At 45.1% G+C, this 12,734-nt stretch overlaps 1 long non-coding RNA gene across 1 annotated transcript; it reads right to left on the reverse strand.

Moving 5' to 3' along the window:
• Positions 1 to 7,592: 7,592 nt before the first annotated feature.
• Positions 7,593 to 11,580, reverse strand: LOC141273110 (uncharacterized). The gene is made up of 2 exons (XR_012322063.1): positions 11,300 to 11,580; positions 7,593 to 8,702 (listed from the first exon to the last, which is right to left on the reverse strand). It is a non-coding gene; the product is annotated as an uncharacterized lncRNA (long non-coding RNA).
• Between the last annotated feature and the right edge of the window lie 1,154 nt (positions 11,581 to 12,734).

Below are 12,734 nucleotides of genomic sequence, written 5' to 3' on the forward strand. Positions count from 1 at the left end.
GCTGTCCACAGGGTATGGCATGGCGCTGCAAAATGAAGTGATAGCCTTCCTTATTCAAAATCCCATTTACCTTGTACAAATCTCCCAATTTACCAACACCAAAGCAACCACAGACTATCACATTACCTCCACCATGCTTGACAGATGGCGTCAGGCACTCTTCCGGCATCTTTTCAGTTGTTCTGCGTCTCACAAATGTTCTTCTGTGTGATCCAAACACCTCGAACTTTGATTCCTCTGTCCATAAAACTTTTTTCCAATCTTCCTCTGTCCAATGTCTGTGTTCTTTTGCCCATATTAATTTTTTCCTTTTATTAGCCAGTCTCAGATAAGGCTTTTTCTTTGCCACTTTGCCCTGAAGGCCAGCATCCCGGAGTTGTCAGTTGTCACTGGCATTTTGCGTGTATTATTTAATGAAGCTGCCAGTTGAGGAGCTGTGAGGCGTAGATTTCTCAAACTAGAGACTCTAATGTACTTGTCTTGTTGCTCAGTTGTGCAGCGAGGCCTCCCACTTCTCTTTCTACTCTGGTTAGAGTCTGTTTGTTCTCTCCTCTGAAGGGAGTAGTACACACCGTTGTAGGAAATCTTCAGTTTCTTGGCAACTTCTCACATGGAATAGCCTTCATTTCTAAGAACAAGAATAGACTGTCGAGTTTCACATGAAAGTTCTCTTTTTCTGGCCATTTTGAGAGTTTCATAGAACAAACAAATGTAATGCTCCAGATTCTCAACTAGCTCAAAGGAAGGTCAATTTTATAGCTTCTCAAATCAGCCAAACCGTTTTTAGCTGGGCTAACATACTTGTGCAAGGATTTTCTAGGGTTTTCTAAACATCCATTAGCCTTCTTACACAGTTAGCAAACACAATGTACCATTAAAACACTGGGGTGGTGATTGTTGGAAATGGGCCTCTATACACCTATGTAGATATTGCAATTAAAATAAGCTAGAAAAGTCATTTACCACATTAACAATGTATAGAGTGTATTTCTGATTCATTTAATGTTAGCTTCATTGAAAAAAAATGTGCTTTTCTTTCAAAAATAATGACATTTCTAAATGACCCCAAACTTTTGAACGGTAGTGTATGTATGTAGAAGTGTATATATATATATATATATATATATATATATATATATATATATATATATATATAAAATTCATCAGTCAGGGAGCTTCAGACATGCCATAGAGACCCTGAAGGACAAGGCCAGCAAAACCTATGTCATCCGTAGGAAACTCTACCATCTGAAGCCACCGGTGAGGGTCTGGCTAAAAATCTTCGATGCCATCATCACCCCAATCCTCCTGTACGTCAGCGAAGTCTGGGGTCCTCACACATACCCTGACTAGTCAAGGTGGGATTCCAGTCCAACAGAAATATTCCACCTGGAATTCTGTAAGCACCTTCTCCAGGTCCATTGGAGCACCACAAACAGTGCATGTCGGGCTGAGCTGGGCAGATTCCCACTGCACCTAGCAGTCCTGAAGAGGACGCTGTCCTTCCAGGCTCATCTACATAGTAGCAATCCAAGCTCCCATCACTATAAAGACCACCAAATCCTGAGCCGCTATAGACTCAGTGCCCACAATCTGGCCATCGAGGTCGGCCGGCACAGGCAGAGCTACAAGCCCAGAGAAGACAGACTATGCCCACACTGCGACATGCAGGCCCTGGAGGATGAGACCCACTTCCTGCTACACTGCACCAAATACTCAGCAGTGAGGGACACTCACTTCAGGAGACTCTCTGATCTCTTCCCGAACTTCATATCCATGAAGGAGGAAGAGAAAATATATATCCTGCTGGGGGAAGAAGAGCGCGTGGTGGAGACAGCAGCGCAGTATGTGAATGCATGCCATAAGCTGCGAGAAAGAGGACTATGATATGCCTTGGACTTCCATAGCCCCCACCCTGAATATGTTGCCACCCATCGCTTCCCACAGTCCCCATCATCCCCATAGTCCCCTTCCACCATCCCCATCCCTATCCCCCTATCCGCTACTGTACACTTGCTTTGGCAAAACTAATGTTTACTTGGTCCTGCCAATAAAGCTTCTTTGTATTGTATTGTATTATATTGTATACACACACACATATATATATACACACATATACACTGTTGAAAAAAATAAAGGGAACACTTAAACAACAGAATATAACTCCAAGTAAATCAAACTTCTGTGAAATCAAACGGTCCACTTAGGAAGCAACACTGACTGACAATCAATTTCACATGCTGTTGTGCAAATGGAATAGACAATAGATGGAAAATTTTGGCAATTATCAAGACACCCTCAATAAAGGAGTGGTTCTGCAGGTGGGGACCACAGACCACATCTCAGTACCAATGCTTTCTGGCTGATGTTTTGGTCACTTTTGAATGTTGGTTGTGCTTTCACACTCCTGGTAGCATGAGACAGACGCTACAACCCACAGAAGTTGCTCAGGTAGTGCAGCTCATCCAGGATGGCACATCAATGTGGGCTGTGGCAAGAAGGTTTGCTGTGTCTGTCAGCGTAGTGTCCAGAGGCTGGAGGCGCTACCAGGAGACAGGCCAGTACACCAGGAGATGTGGAGGGGGCCTTAGGAGGCCAACAACCCAGCAGCAGGACCGCTACCTCCGCCTTTGTGTAAGGAGGAACAGGAGGAGCACTGCCAGAGCCCTGCAAAATGTCCTCCAGCAGGCCACAAATGTGCATGTGTCTGCACAAACGGTTAGAAACCGACTCCATGAGGGTGGTATGAGGGCCCGATGTCCACAGATGGGGGTTGTGCTCACAGCCCAACACCGTGCAGGATGCTTGCCATTTGCCACAGAACACCAGGATTGGCAAAGTCGCCACTGGCGCCCTGTGCTCTTCACAGATGAAAGCAGGTTCACACTGAGCATATGTGACAGAGTCTGGAGACGCCGTGGAGAGCGATCTGCTGCCTGCAACATCCTTCAGCATGACCGGTTTGGCAGTGGGTCAGTAATGGTGTGGGGTGGAATTTCTTTGGAGGGCCGCACAGCCCTCCATGTGCTCGCCAGAGGCAGCCTGACTGCCATTAGGTACCGAGATGAGATCCTCAGACCCCTTGTGAGACCATGTGCTGGATGCGGTTGGCTCTGGGTTCCTCCTAATGCAGGACAGTGCCAGACCTCAAGTGACTGGAGTGTGTCAGCAGTTCCTGCAAGATAAAGGCATTGACGCTATGGACTGGCCCGCCTGTTCGGCAGACCTGAATCCAATTGAGCACATCTGGGACATCATGTCTTGCTCCATCCACCAACGTCACGTTGCACCACAGACTTCCAGGAGTTGGAGGATGTTTAGTCCAGGTCTGGGAGGAGATCCCACAGGAGACCATCCGCAACCTCATCAGGAGCATGCCCAGGCGTTGTAGGGAGGTCATACAGGCACGTGGAGGCCACACACAATCCTGAGCCTCATTTTGACTTGTTTTAAGGACATTACATCAAAGTTGGATCAGCCTGTAGAGTGTTTTTCCAGTTTAATTTTGGGGGTGACTCCAAATCCAGGCCTCCATTGGTTAATAAATTTGATTTCCATTGATGATTTTTGTGTGATTTTGTTGTCAGCACATTCAACTTTGTACAGAACAAAGTATTCAATGAGAATATTTCATTCATTCAGATCTAGGATGTTATTCGAGTGTTCCCTTTATTTTTTTGATCAGTGTATATACACACATATACACACACACACACTCTGTGCAGAATTATTAGGCAAATGTGTATTTTGATCACATGATACTTTTTATACATGTTGTCCTACTCCAAGCTGCATAGGCTTGAGAGCCAACTACCAATTAAGTAAATCTGGTGATGTGCATCTCTGTAATGAGGAGGGGTGTTGACTAATGACATCAACACCCTACAGTTATATGAAAAAGTTTGGGCACCCCTATTAATCTTAAGCTTAATGTTTTATAAAAATTGGTGTTTTTGCAACAGCTATTTCAGTTTGATATATGTAATAACTGTTGGACACAGTAATGTTTCTGCCTTGAAATGAGGTTTATTGTACTAACAGAAAATGTGCAATCTGCATTCAAACAAATTTTGACAGGTGCATAAGTATGGGCACCCTTATCATTTTCTTGTTTTAAATACTCCTACCTACTTTTTACTGACTTACTAAAGCACTTTTCTTGGTTTTGTAACCTCATTGAGCTTTGAACTTCATAGCCAGGAGTATGCAATCATGAGAAAAGCTACTTAAAGTGGCCACTTGCAAGTTGTTCTCCTGTTTGAATCTCCTCTGAAGAGTGGCATCATGGGCTCCTCAAAACAACTGTCAAATGATCTGAAAACAAAGATTATTCAACATAGTTGTTCAGGGGAAGGATTCAAAAAGCTGTCTCAGAGATTTAACCTGTCAGTTTCCACTGTGAGGAACATAGTAAGGAAATGGAAGAACACAGGGATAGTTCTTGTTAAGGCCAGAAGTGGCAGGCCAAGAAAAACATCAGAAAGGCAGAGAAGAAGAATGGTGAGATCAGTCAAGGACAATCCTCAGACCACCTCCAGAGAGCTGCAGCATCAACTTGCTGCAGATGGTGTCACTGTGCATCGGTCAACTATACAACGCACTTTGCACAAGGAGAAGCTGTATGGGAGAGTGATGCGAAAAAAGCCGTTTCTGCAAGCACGCCACAAACAGAGTCGGCTGAGGTATACAAAAGCACATTTGGAGAAGCCAATTTCTTTTTGGAAGAAGGTCCTGAGGACTGATGAAACCAAGATTGAGTTGTTTGGTAATACAAAAAGGCGTCATGCATGGCGGCAAAAAAACACAGCATTCCAAGAAAAACACTTGCTACCCACAGTAAAATTTGGTGGAGGTTCTATCATGCTTTGGGGCTCTGTGGCCAATGCCGGCACCGGGAATCTTGTTAAAGTTGAGGGACACATGGATTCCACTCAGTATCAGCAGATTCTTGACAATAATGTTCAAGAATCAGTGACAAAGTTGAAGTTACGCAGGGGATGGATCTTTCAGCAAGACAATGATCCAAAACACCGCTCCAAATCTACTCAGGCATTCATGCAGAGGAACAATTACAATGTTCTGGAATGGCCATCCCAGTCCCCAGACCTAAATATCATTGAACATCTGTGGGATCATTTGAAGAGGGATGTCCATGCTCGGCGACCATCCAACTTAACTGAACTGGAATTGTTTTGTAAAGAGGAATGGTCAAAAATACCTTCATCCAGGATCCAGGAAATCATTAAAAGCTACAGGAAGCGACTAGAGGCTGTTATTTTTGCAAAAGGAGGATCTACTAAATATTAATGTCACTTTTCTGGTGAGGTGCCCATACTTATGCACCTGTCAAATTTTGTTTGAATGCAGATCGCACATTTTCTGTTAATACAATAAACCTCATTTCAAGGCAGAAACATTACTGTGTCCAACAGTTATTACATATATCAAACTGAAATAGCTGTTGCAAAAACACCAATTTTTAAAAAACATTAAGTTTAAGATTAATAGGGGTGCCCAAACTTTTTCATATAACTGTATATAAGGTGTGCTTAATTATTAGGCAACTTCCTTTCCTTTGGCAAAATGGGTCAGAAGAGAGATTTGACGGGTTCTGAAAAGTCCAAAATTGTGAGATGTCTTGCAGAGGGATGCAGAAGTCTTGAAATTTCAAAACTTTTGAACAATCTAGTGTTTCACGGCAAATAGCCAACAGGGTCGCAAGAAGTGTGTTGGCCAAAAAAGGCGCAAAATAACTGCCCATGAATTGAGGAAAATCAAGCGTGAAGCTGCCAAGATGCCATTCGCCACCAGTTTTACCATATTTCAGAACTGCAACGTTACTGGAGTATCAAAAAGCACAAGGTGTGCGATCAGGGCCGGCTCCAGGTTGTTCTGGGCCCCGGGCGAAAGAGTCTCAGTGGGCCCTTTTAACACATACACGATTTATGATGCACAGATACGGCGGAAAAATATATATATAGTACACAGGGCCCAGCCTGCCACCTCATCCTTCACATATGCAGACATGCACACACACACGGTACGCAGACACATGCACGCACACACGGTACGCAGACACACGCACACATGGTACACAGATATGTACACATACAGACATACACACATTTTTACACAAATTCTTAAAAACATATGTAAAACAGAGAAATATATATATATACACAGTCATACACACTGACATTCACATACATTACAAATATTTTTAATATGGGGATTGGGGAAGCCTCACTCACCTGTCCCCCGTCCAGTGTCGTGTCCAGCAGCTCCTCAGGTATGGGGCAGTGCAGGGCCCCCGGCGTGTTACAGACATCATGGCCCTGGACCATCAGAGGGGCCCACTTGCGGTCGGGTCTGGGCCGCTCCCCCCCGTCTGTGCAGGACCTCCGACGGTGTTTGATTGCCGGCACTTCCCCAGACATGGCCACGCGCTGTGCGGCTGTGTCTGCTAGTAATGACGCGGCAGGGGCGACACACAAACACAATTAAAGGTGCAGTGCCGTCGACCCTCCCGTGTCATTACTAGCAGACACAGCCGTACAGCGCGCGGCCATGTCTGGGGGAGTGCCGGCAATCAAACAGTGCCTGCGTCACTGAACAGGTGCCGAGGAAGCGGCCAGGGCCCCGACAGTGAGTGGGCGGAGGGCCCCGACAGTGAGTGGGCGGTGGGCCCCGACAGTGAGTGGGCGGTGGGCCCCGGGACTTGCCCGGGTACGCCGGGTGCTGACGCCGGCCCTGTGTGCGATACTCAGGGACATGGCCAAGGTAAGGAAGGCTGAAAAACTACCACCTTTGAACAAGAAACATAAGATAAAATGTCAAGAATGGGCCAAGAAATATCTTAAGACTGATTTTTCAAAGGTTTTATGGACTGATGAAATGAGAGTGACTCTTGATGACCAGATGGATGGGCCAGAGGCTGGATCAGTAAAGGGCAGAGAGCTCCACTCCGACGCAAGCAAGGTGGAGGTGGGGTACTGGTATAATCAAAGATGAACTTGTGGGACCTTTTCGGGTTGAGGATGGAGTGAAGCTTAACTCCCAGACCTACTGCCAGTTTCCGGAAGACAACTTCTTCAAGCAGTGGTACAGGAAGAAGTCGGTATCGTTCAAGAAAAACATGATTTTCATGCAGGACAATGCTCCATCACAAGCATCCAACTACTCCACAGTGTGACTGGCCAGTAAAGGACTAAATGAAGAAAAAATAATGACATGGCTCCCTTGTTCACCTGATCTGAACCTCATAGAGAACCTGTGGTCCATCATAAAATGTGAGATCTACAGGGAGGGAAAACAGTACACCTCTCGGAACAGTGTCTGGGAGGCTGTGGTGGCTGCTGCACGCAATGTTCAACGAAAACAGATCAAGCAACTGACAGAATCTATGGATGGAAGGCTGTTGAGTGTCATCATAAAGAAAGGTGGCTATACTGATCACTAATTTTTTTTTTTTTTTTTTATGTCAGAAATGTTTATTTCTATATTTTGTGCACTGATATTGGTTTACCTGGTGAAAATAAACAAGTGAGATGGGATTATATTTGTTTTTTATTAAAAAGGAGAACTACTCAGCATATCATTGCAAAAAATATATTTATTTAAACTTATAAGAGTAAGAGGTAAGTATTCAAGAAAACAAAGAGGTGACTAGATGGAAAAAATGTGTATGAGAGTCAGGTACATAAAAAAGTAAAGAGAGGGGGTGTTTTGGGTCCTAGGTAAGACAAAATTGCACAATTGCACACAATCAAATAATAACAGATCATAAGTATCAATATATATATATAAATGTTTTTTTTTGTTTGTTTGTTTTTTTTATAAAGATTTTTAGTGAGCAAAGAGCAGTAGCCCAAAAGGGATTCCTCATGTATGTAAAAGACCTACTACCTATTGAAAGATAAGAGGATAACAGTAGTATAACAAGAGGGAAGCATTATCACTAGCTAGGTACCAAAGCACAATGTAAGCCCATAGATAGTTACCTGGCACATAGACACAGTCAGAGTGGAGGGGGGGAAGGAGGGTGATAACAAAAGCCCAACGCGCGTTTCGCAGTGTAAAGACCGCTTTCTCAAGGGCAGGTAGTGTACCTGTGGTGCCCCAATACACATATAAATACGTAATCATATGGTAAACCCAAGTGGAAGCAGCTGTGAAGCGGGGCACGCACCCGGAAGTGGGCAGCTAAACCGGGGGCGTGTCCCGCATATCACATGACGTGGAGCAGTAACTGCAACGGCGCATGCGCGCGGGCCAGAGAGCGCGCCGTGCGTGCCCCGGCCGTCAAACCGCTACCGCGCACATAGGGAGTCCACGCTGGCGCAGAACAGCATAGAGATGGCCGGGCACACGCGCGACGCGATCCCCCCCGCAACCGCACGCGCACACCACGTAAGTATGTAGTGCTGCGTGCTGCCTAAAGAAAAGATTCCTTATGAAAAGGACAGCAAAGGGAAAATAATAGGACAGAGAGATAGCATATATAGCAAGTAGATAAGTGGACCACTAAGAATGCAGTATACATTTGTAATCTGTGCATAATAAAACATATTCAAAGATTCGGCCAGACATATTATGACTGCAGGTCCGATAGCACTCCCGTCACAGATAAGTCCCATAGTTGATATATTTCAGATAGGTCTCCAGATAGCAAAAAAATCAAGGGGAACCACCACAGTTGAACACTAATAAAGAGACAAAGATAACAGAAAAAAAGAAAAAATATATAAATGAGAATAAAAAACAAACAGTTAAAATATCATAAAAAACACCCATAAACTTACATGCTAGACTAATGCCTAATGCATGTGAGAATACGAAGCGCAGGAGTTGTGGTTACAGGAATGAAGAAAAACCTTATTACTTCTCCATGTGAAATTGATTGTCAATCAGTGTTGCTTCCTAAGTGGACAGTTTGATTTCACAGAAGTTTGATTTACTTGGAGTAAGGCTATGTGCACACGATGCAGAAATGAAGCAGAAAATTTCTGCATCTCCCAGGCAGAAAAAACGCATGCAGATTGTGCATGCGTTTTTCCTGCGGAATACATGCGGATTCACATGCGTTTCCGCATGCAGATTGACAAGCGCTTTCCAGGCGATTTTAGCATCAACTGGAAAGTGCTTGACAACTAGGTCACACTGTATAAATCCATGCAAACAGCATGGATTTATATAGTGTGAGAAGAGAGTGTATATACTTACCTCCGATGGCCCGCGCTGTCCTGCTCACTCCGTTCTCCCGGCAACTTTGAATTGAAAGACCTGCAGACGTCAGCGTCACGTGACCCGTCACATGACTCTGACGTCACCGCAGGTCCTACAACTCATTGCAAGTGCCGGGAAGCAAGCAGGAGCGGTGCGCGGGCCGACAGATGGTAAGTATATATATATTTTTTATTTTATTCTTGTTTTACAGCTTTTTTAATGGTACCTGGGTGTGGAGGAGACATCCGCACATTAGAACGCACCAATTATGCAAGTACAGATGCAGTCTTGCGGAATTGGCGCGTTCTAATGCAAGTCAATGGCGACGAAAAAGCCGCGTTTCCGCAAAATTAAATGACATGCTGCGGACTTTTGAGCGCAGCGTTTACGCTGCGGAAAAATCCGCATCATGGGCACAGCACATGCGGATTTCAATTGGGGAACATTGCTTCCCTTCTACCATGCGTTTTTCATGCGTTTCCGCGGCGTTTCCGCAACTGCAAAAACGCCGCGGAAACGCATGAAATACGCATCGTGTGAACTCAGCCTTATATTCTGTTGTTTAAGTGTTCCCTTTATTTTTTTGAGCAGTGTATAAATCACCCTGTAGGCCAGATTTCGCCCATGCGCCAGAGTTTCATATGTATGATATAGAGGAAGAGGATAAGAATTGTAGCGCCACCTACTGAATGTAGCAATCCTAAATGTCTATACTGACCCTTTACAGGACCTTAACACATAACTTAGGATAAAAAGCCAAATTATATCTCCTGGTTTGCAGTGATGAGGGGCAAACACCACAAAACAAGTGTCTGCAAATGGAGTATCTGGTTTGGCTTCTTATCCTAAGTCATGTGGCAAGGCTCCTTAAAGGGTCGATAATGCATTACATTTTGGTTGCTATGTCCAATAGGTGGCACTAAAGTTCTAGTCCTGTTCCTGTACGAAGAAGCAATTTGCATACCAAGTTTAATATCCCCTTACATTTTAAAAGGGGCTCTTTAGTCTGAAGTGAAAATTCTATAGTCACTATGTATCTGCAAGCTGCTGAATCATGACAATGTGTGCTGCACACACCCTGGTGATTCCCCTGTATTCCTTGTCTGGGTGGGCAATTACCTGACCACGCTAATGAATTAATATGAGCATGCATGCATGCTCGGACTCCTGTCAATCATTGAAAGGCGTCAGTCGGTCAGTCTCTGGTACTCAGATTGTAAGAAACAAAGCAGAGGCAGCAAGATTATACAAGTATATTAGAAAAGTGATTGTTAGGAAAAGATAGGACTTATGGAAATAGTAGTGGAAAACCCCTTTAACCCACAGTTAACCCAATCCGTGCTGACCATTGCACCCTAATGCACCCAGTGTCAATAGTCAACGTAGAACATCGCAACCAATCCAGAACACCATGATGCACAAGATCTCTGCAGAGCATTGCATCATTGAGCTCCCAATACAGAGTATTATACCCTAGTGCAGCCAGTATCTAGTCAATCCCTATTATAGAGTATTGCACTTAAGTGCAGCCACGAAACATTGCGCACAGGTGCACAGTCCTTAGTTAACAGAGCATTGCACCCTTGGCTCTGTCTGCAGAATACTGCACCCAAAACATTGCACCTCACCCTGCAGGGCATAACACCCTGGTGTACTCAGAACATTGCACCTTAGTGCATCCAGTGACACCCCCCCCCCCTGCAGATGCAGAGCATTGCACCCTAGTACATCCAGTGACCCCCCCCTGCAGATACAGAGCATTGCACCCTAGTGCATCCAGCGCCCCCCCCTGCAGATACAGAGCATTGCACCCTAGTGCATCCAGCGACACCCCCCTGCAGATACAGAGCATTGCACCCTAGAGCATCCAGTGACGACCCCCCCCCCGCAGATACAGAGCATTGCACCCTAGTGCATCCAGTGACGACACCCCCCCACAGATACAGAGCATTGCACCCATTCCCAAGGCAGAGCAGTACACCACTGCATACTTCCTGCAGTGTAGCTATAGCGCCTGCAGAGCATTGCATTCAGTGAGCATTCCCCTCAGTGCGGCTCTGCTCCTGGTGCTCACCGCATATATATACAGGCCAGGGGGGCATCTAGAACAGCTCTGCGGAAATCTGGGAAATAATCACTTCCGTCAAACAGTAGCATGGCTCCTCCCACACAAGGGCCTGGTCACATGGGCATGACGTCACCACAGGTCCTTTGGCGTCTACCGTCCAGGAGGAGGTAATTCAGCTGCTGTCTGTGAGCACAGGTGGAGTCAGGCTCCGCGTTCCCTTAGCCGGCCGGCCCTGTGTAATGGCAGGGCCCCCTGTAGGAGCTGCTCTTCAGCATTCTCTGGGCCATGCTACTGTTGGACATGCTGATTTGTATCCTGGCCTGTGTCCTATCTCCTTTTAAAGTGGGTGGCCGCTGTTGGGGGCATTTTTCTTTTCTTTAAATGTATGTATTTGTGGCTCAACATTATTGTAATTGAGCTTTAATAAAAAAAAATGTATATTTTCCTTCTATGGTCTCGCTATTGCACTGTCTAATGCAGGCTGCAGAATGGGTTAACTGTGAATCTGTCAGTGAGCTCAATCTAACAGTGGAATGGGAGAGCTGGTAAGTGTTTTTACAGTGTACACTGCACACTTTTTGTATTAAGCAAGCTGGACAGCTTCCCCAGTAGTTTTGCCCTGGGGTGGAAAATCCCTATAATCTAAATAATTTTTTTCTAGTCTTTGTGGGAAAAGCTCTATTTAATCCTGACCGTAACTGATCACATATTTGGCATTTCAAAGGGAATCTCGAATTCTGCAACCATGTTTTGAGCAGTGATGACAGGTAAATTCCACTTCTTTACTGCAGTTGAAGATCGTCTACATTCCTCATGGCCAGTGTTCTGCCTGAGAACGTAACGTGACTGATCAACGAAGAATGGATGGGAAAGGCAGCAGGTTGAACGAAAAGATATTAGAATTGACCCTGGAGATCATCCATCTGTTGACTGGAGAGGTAATGGATTCTGTAATGTCACATGTCAAATCCCTACACCTTGGTGATGGAGCCAGTTGTGGGCTTCCTGACCAAGCCTCATAGGACAGATGATAACTTGCTGATCGGTGGGGGATCAAACCTTAGATCCCATGAAAGGGGCTCTCCAATGCTCTGTCTGAAAAGAGCCGTGCCCTGAATGTGCACCACCACTCCATTCATTCCCCATAGGACTGCCAGAGAAAGCTGAGCACATAGCAGTCCCATAGCCAATGAAAGGATTTGTGGTGCTCATTTGTGCCTGCTCTTCATGCACACTAGACATTTCCTAGCCCTGTTCTTGGGATTGTTGCAGGACACAGCAGTCAGACCCCCACCAAACATCTTGTTATCACCTTTCCTATATATGGAAATAACCCTTTAATGATACTGGGACTTATTTAACAGTGTGATAGACACCATGTTGGGAAAATGTCATGTAAATTTCTTGTTGTCTAACATTTTACAAAGGACTATGGACCTTT

Source organism: Phyllobates terribilis, unplaced genomic scaffold (genome assembly GCF_046119375.1).
Source record: "Phyllobates terribilis strain yellow unplaced genomic scaffold, ASM4611937v1 Scaffold_5__5_contigs__length_657084704, whole genome shotgun sequence".
Classification (NCBI taxonomy): Eukaryota; Metazoa; Chordata; class Amphibia; order Anura; family Dendrobatidae; genus Phyllobates; species Phyllobates terribilis.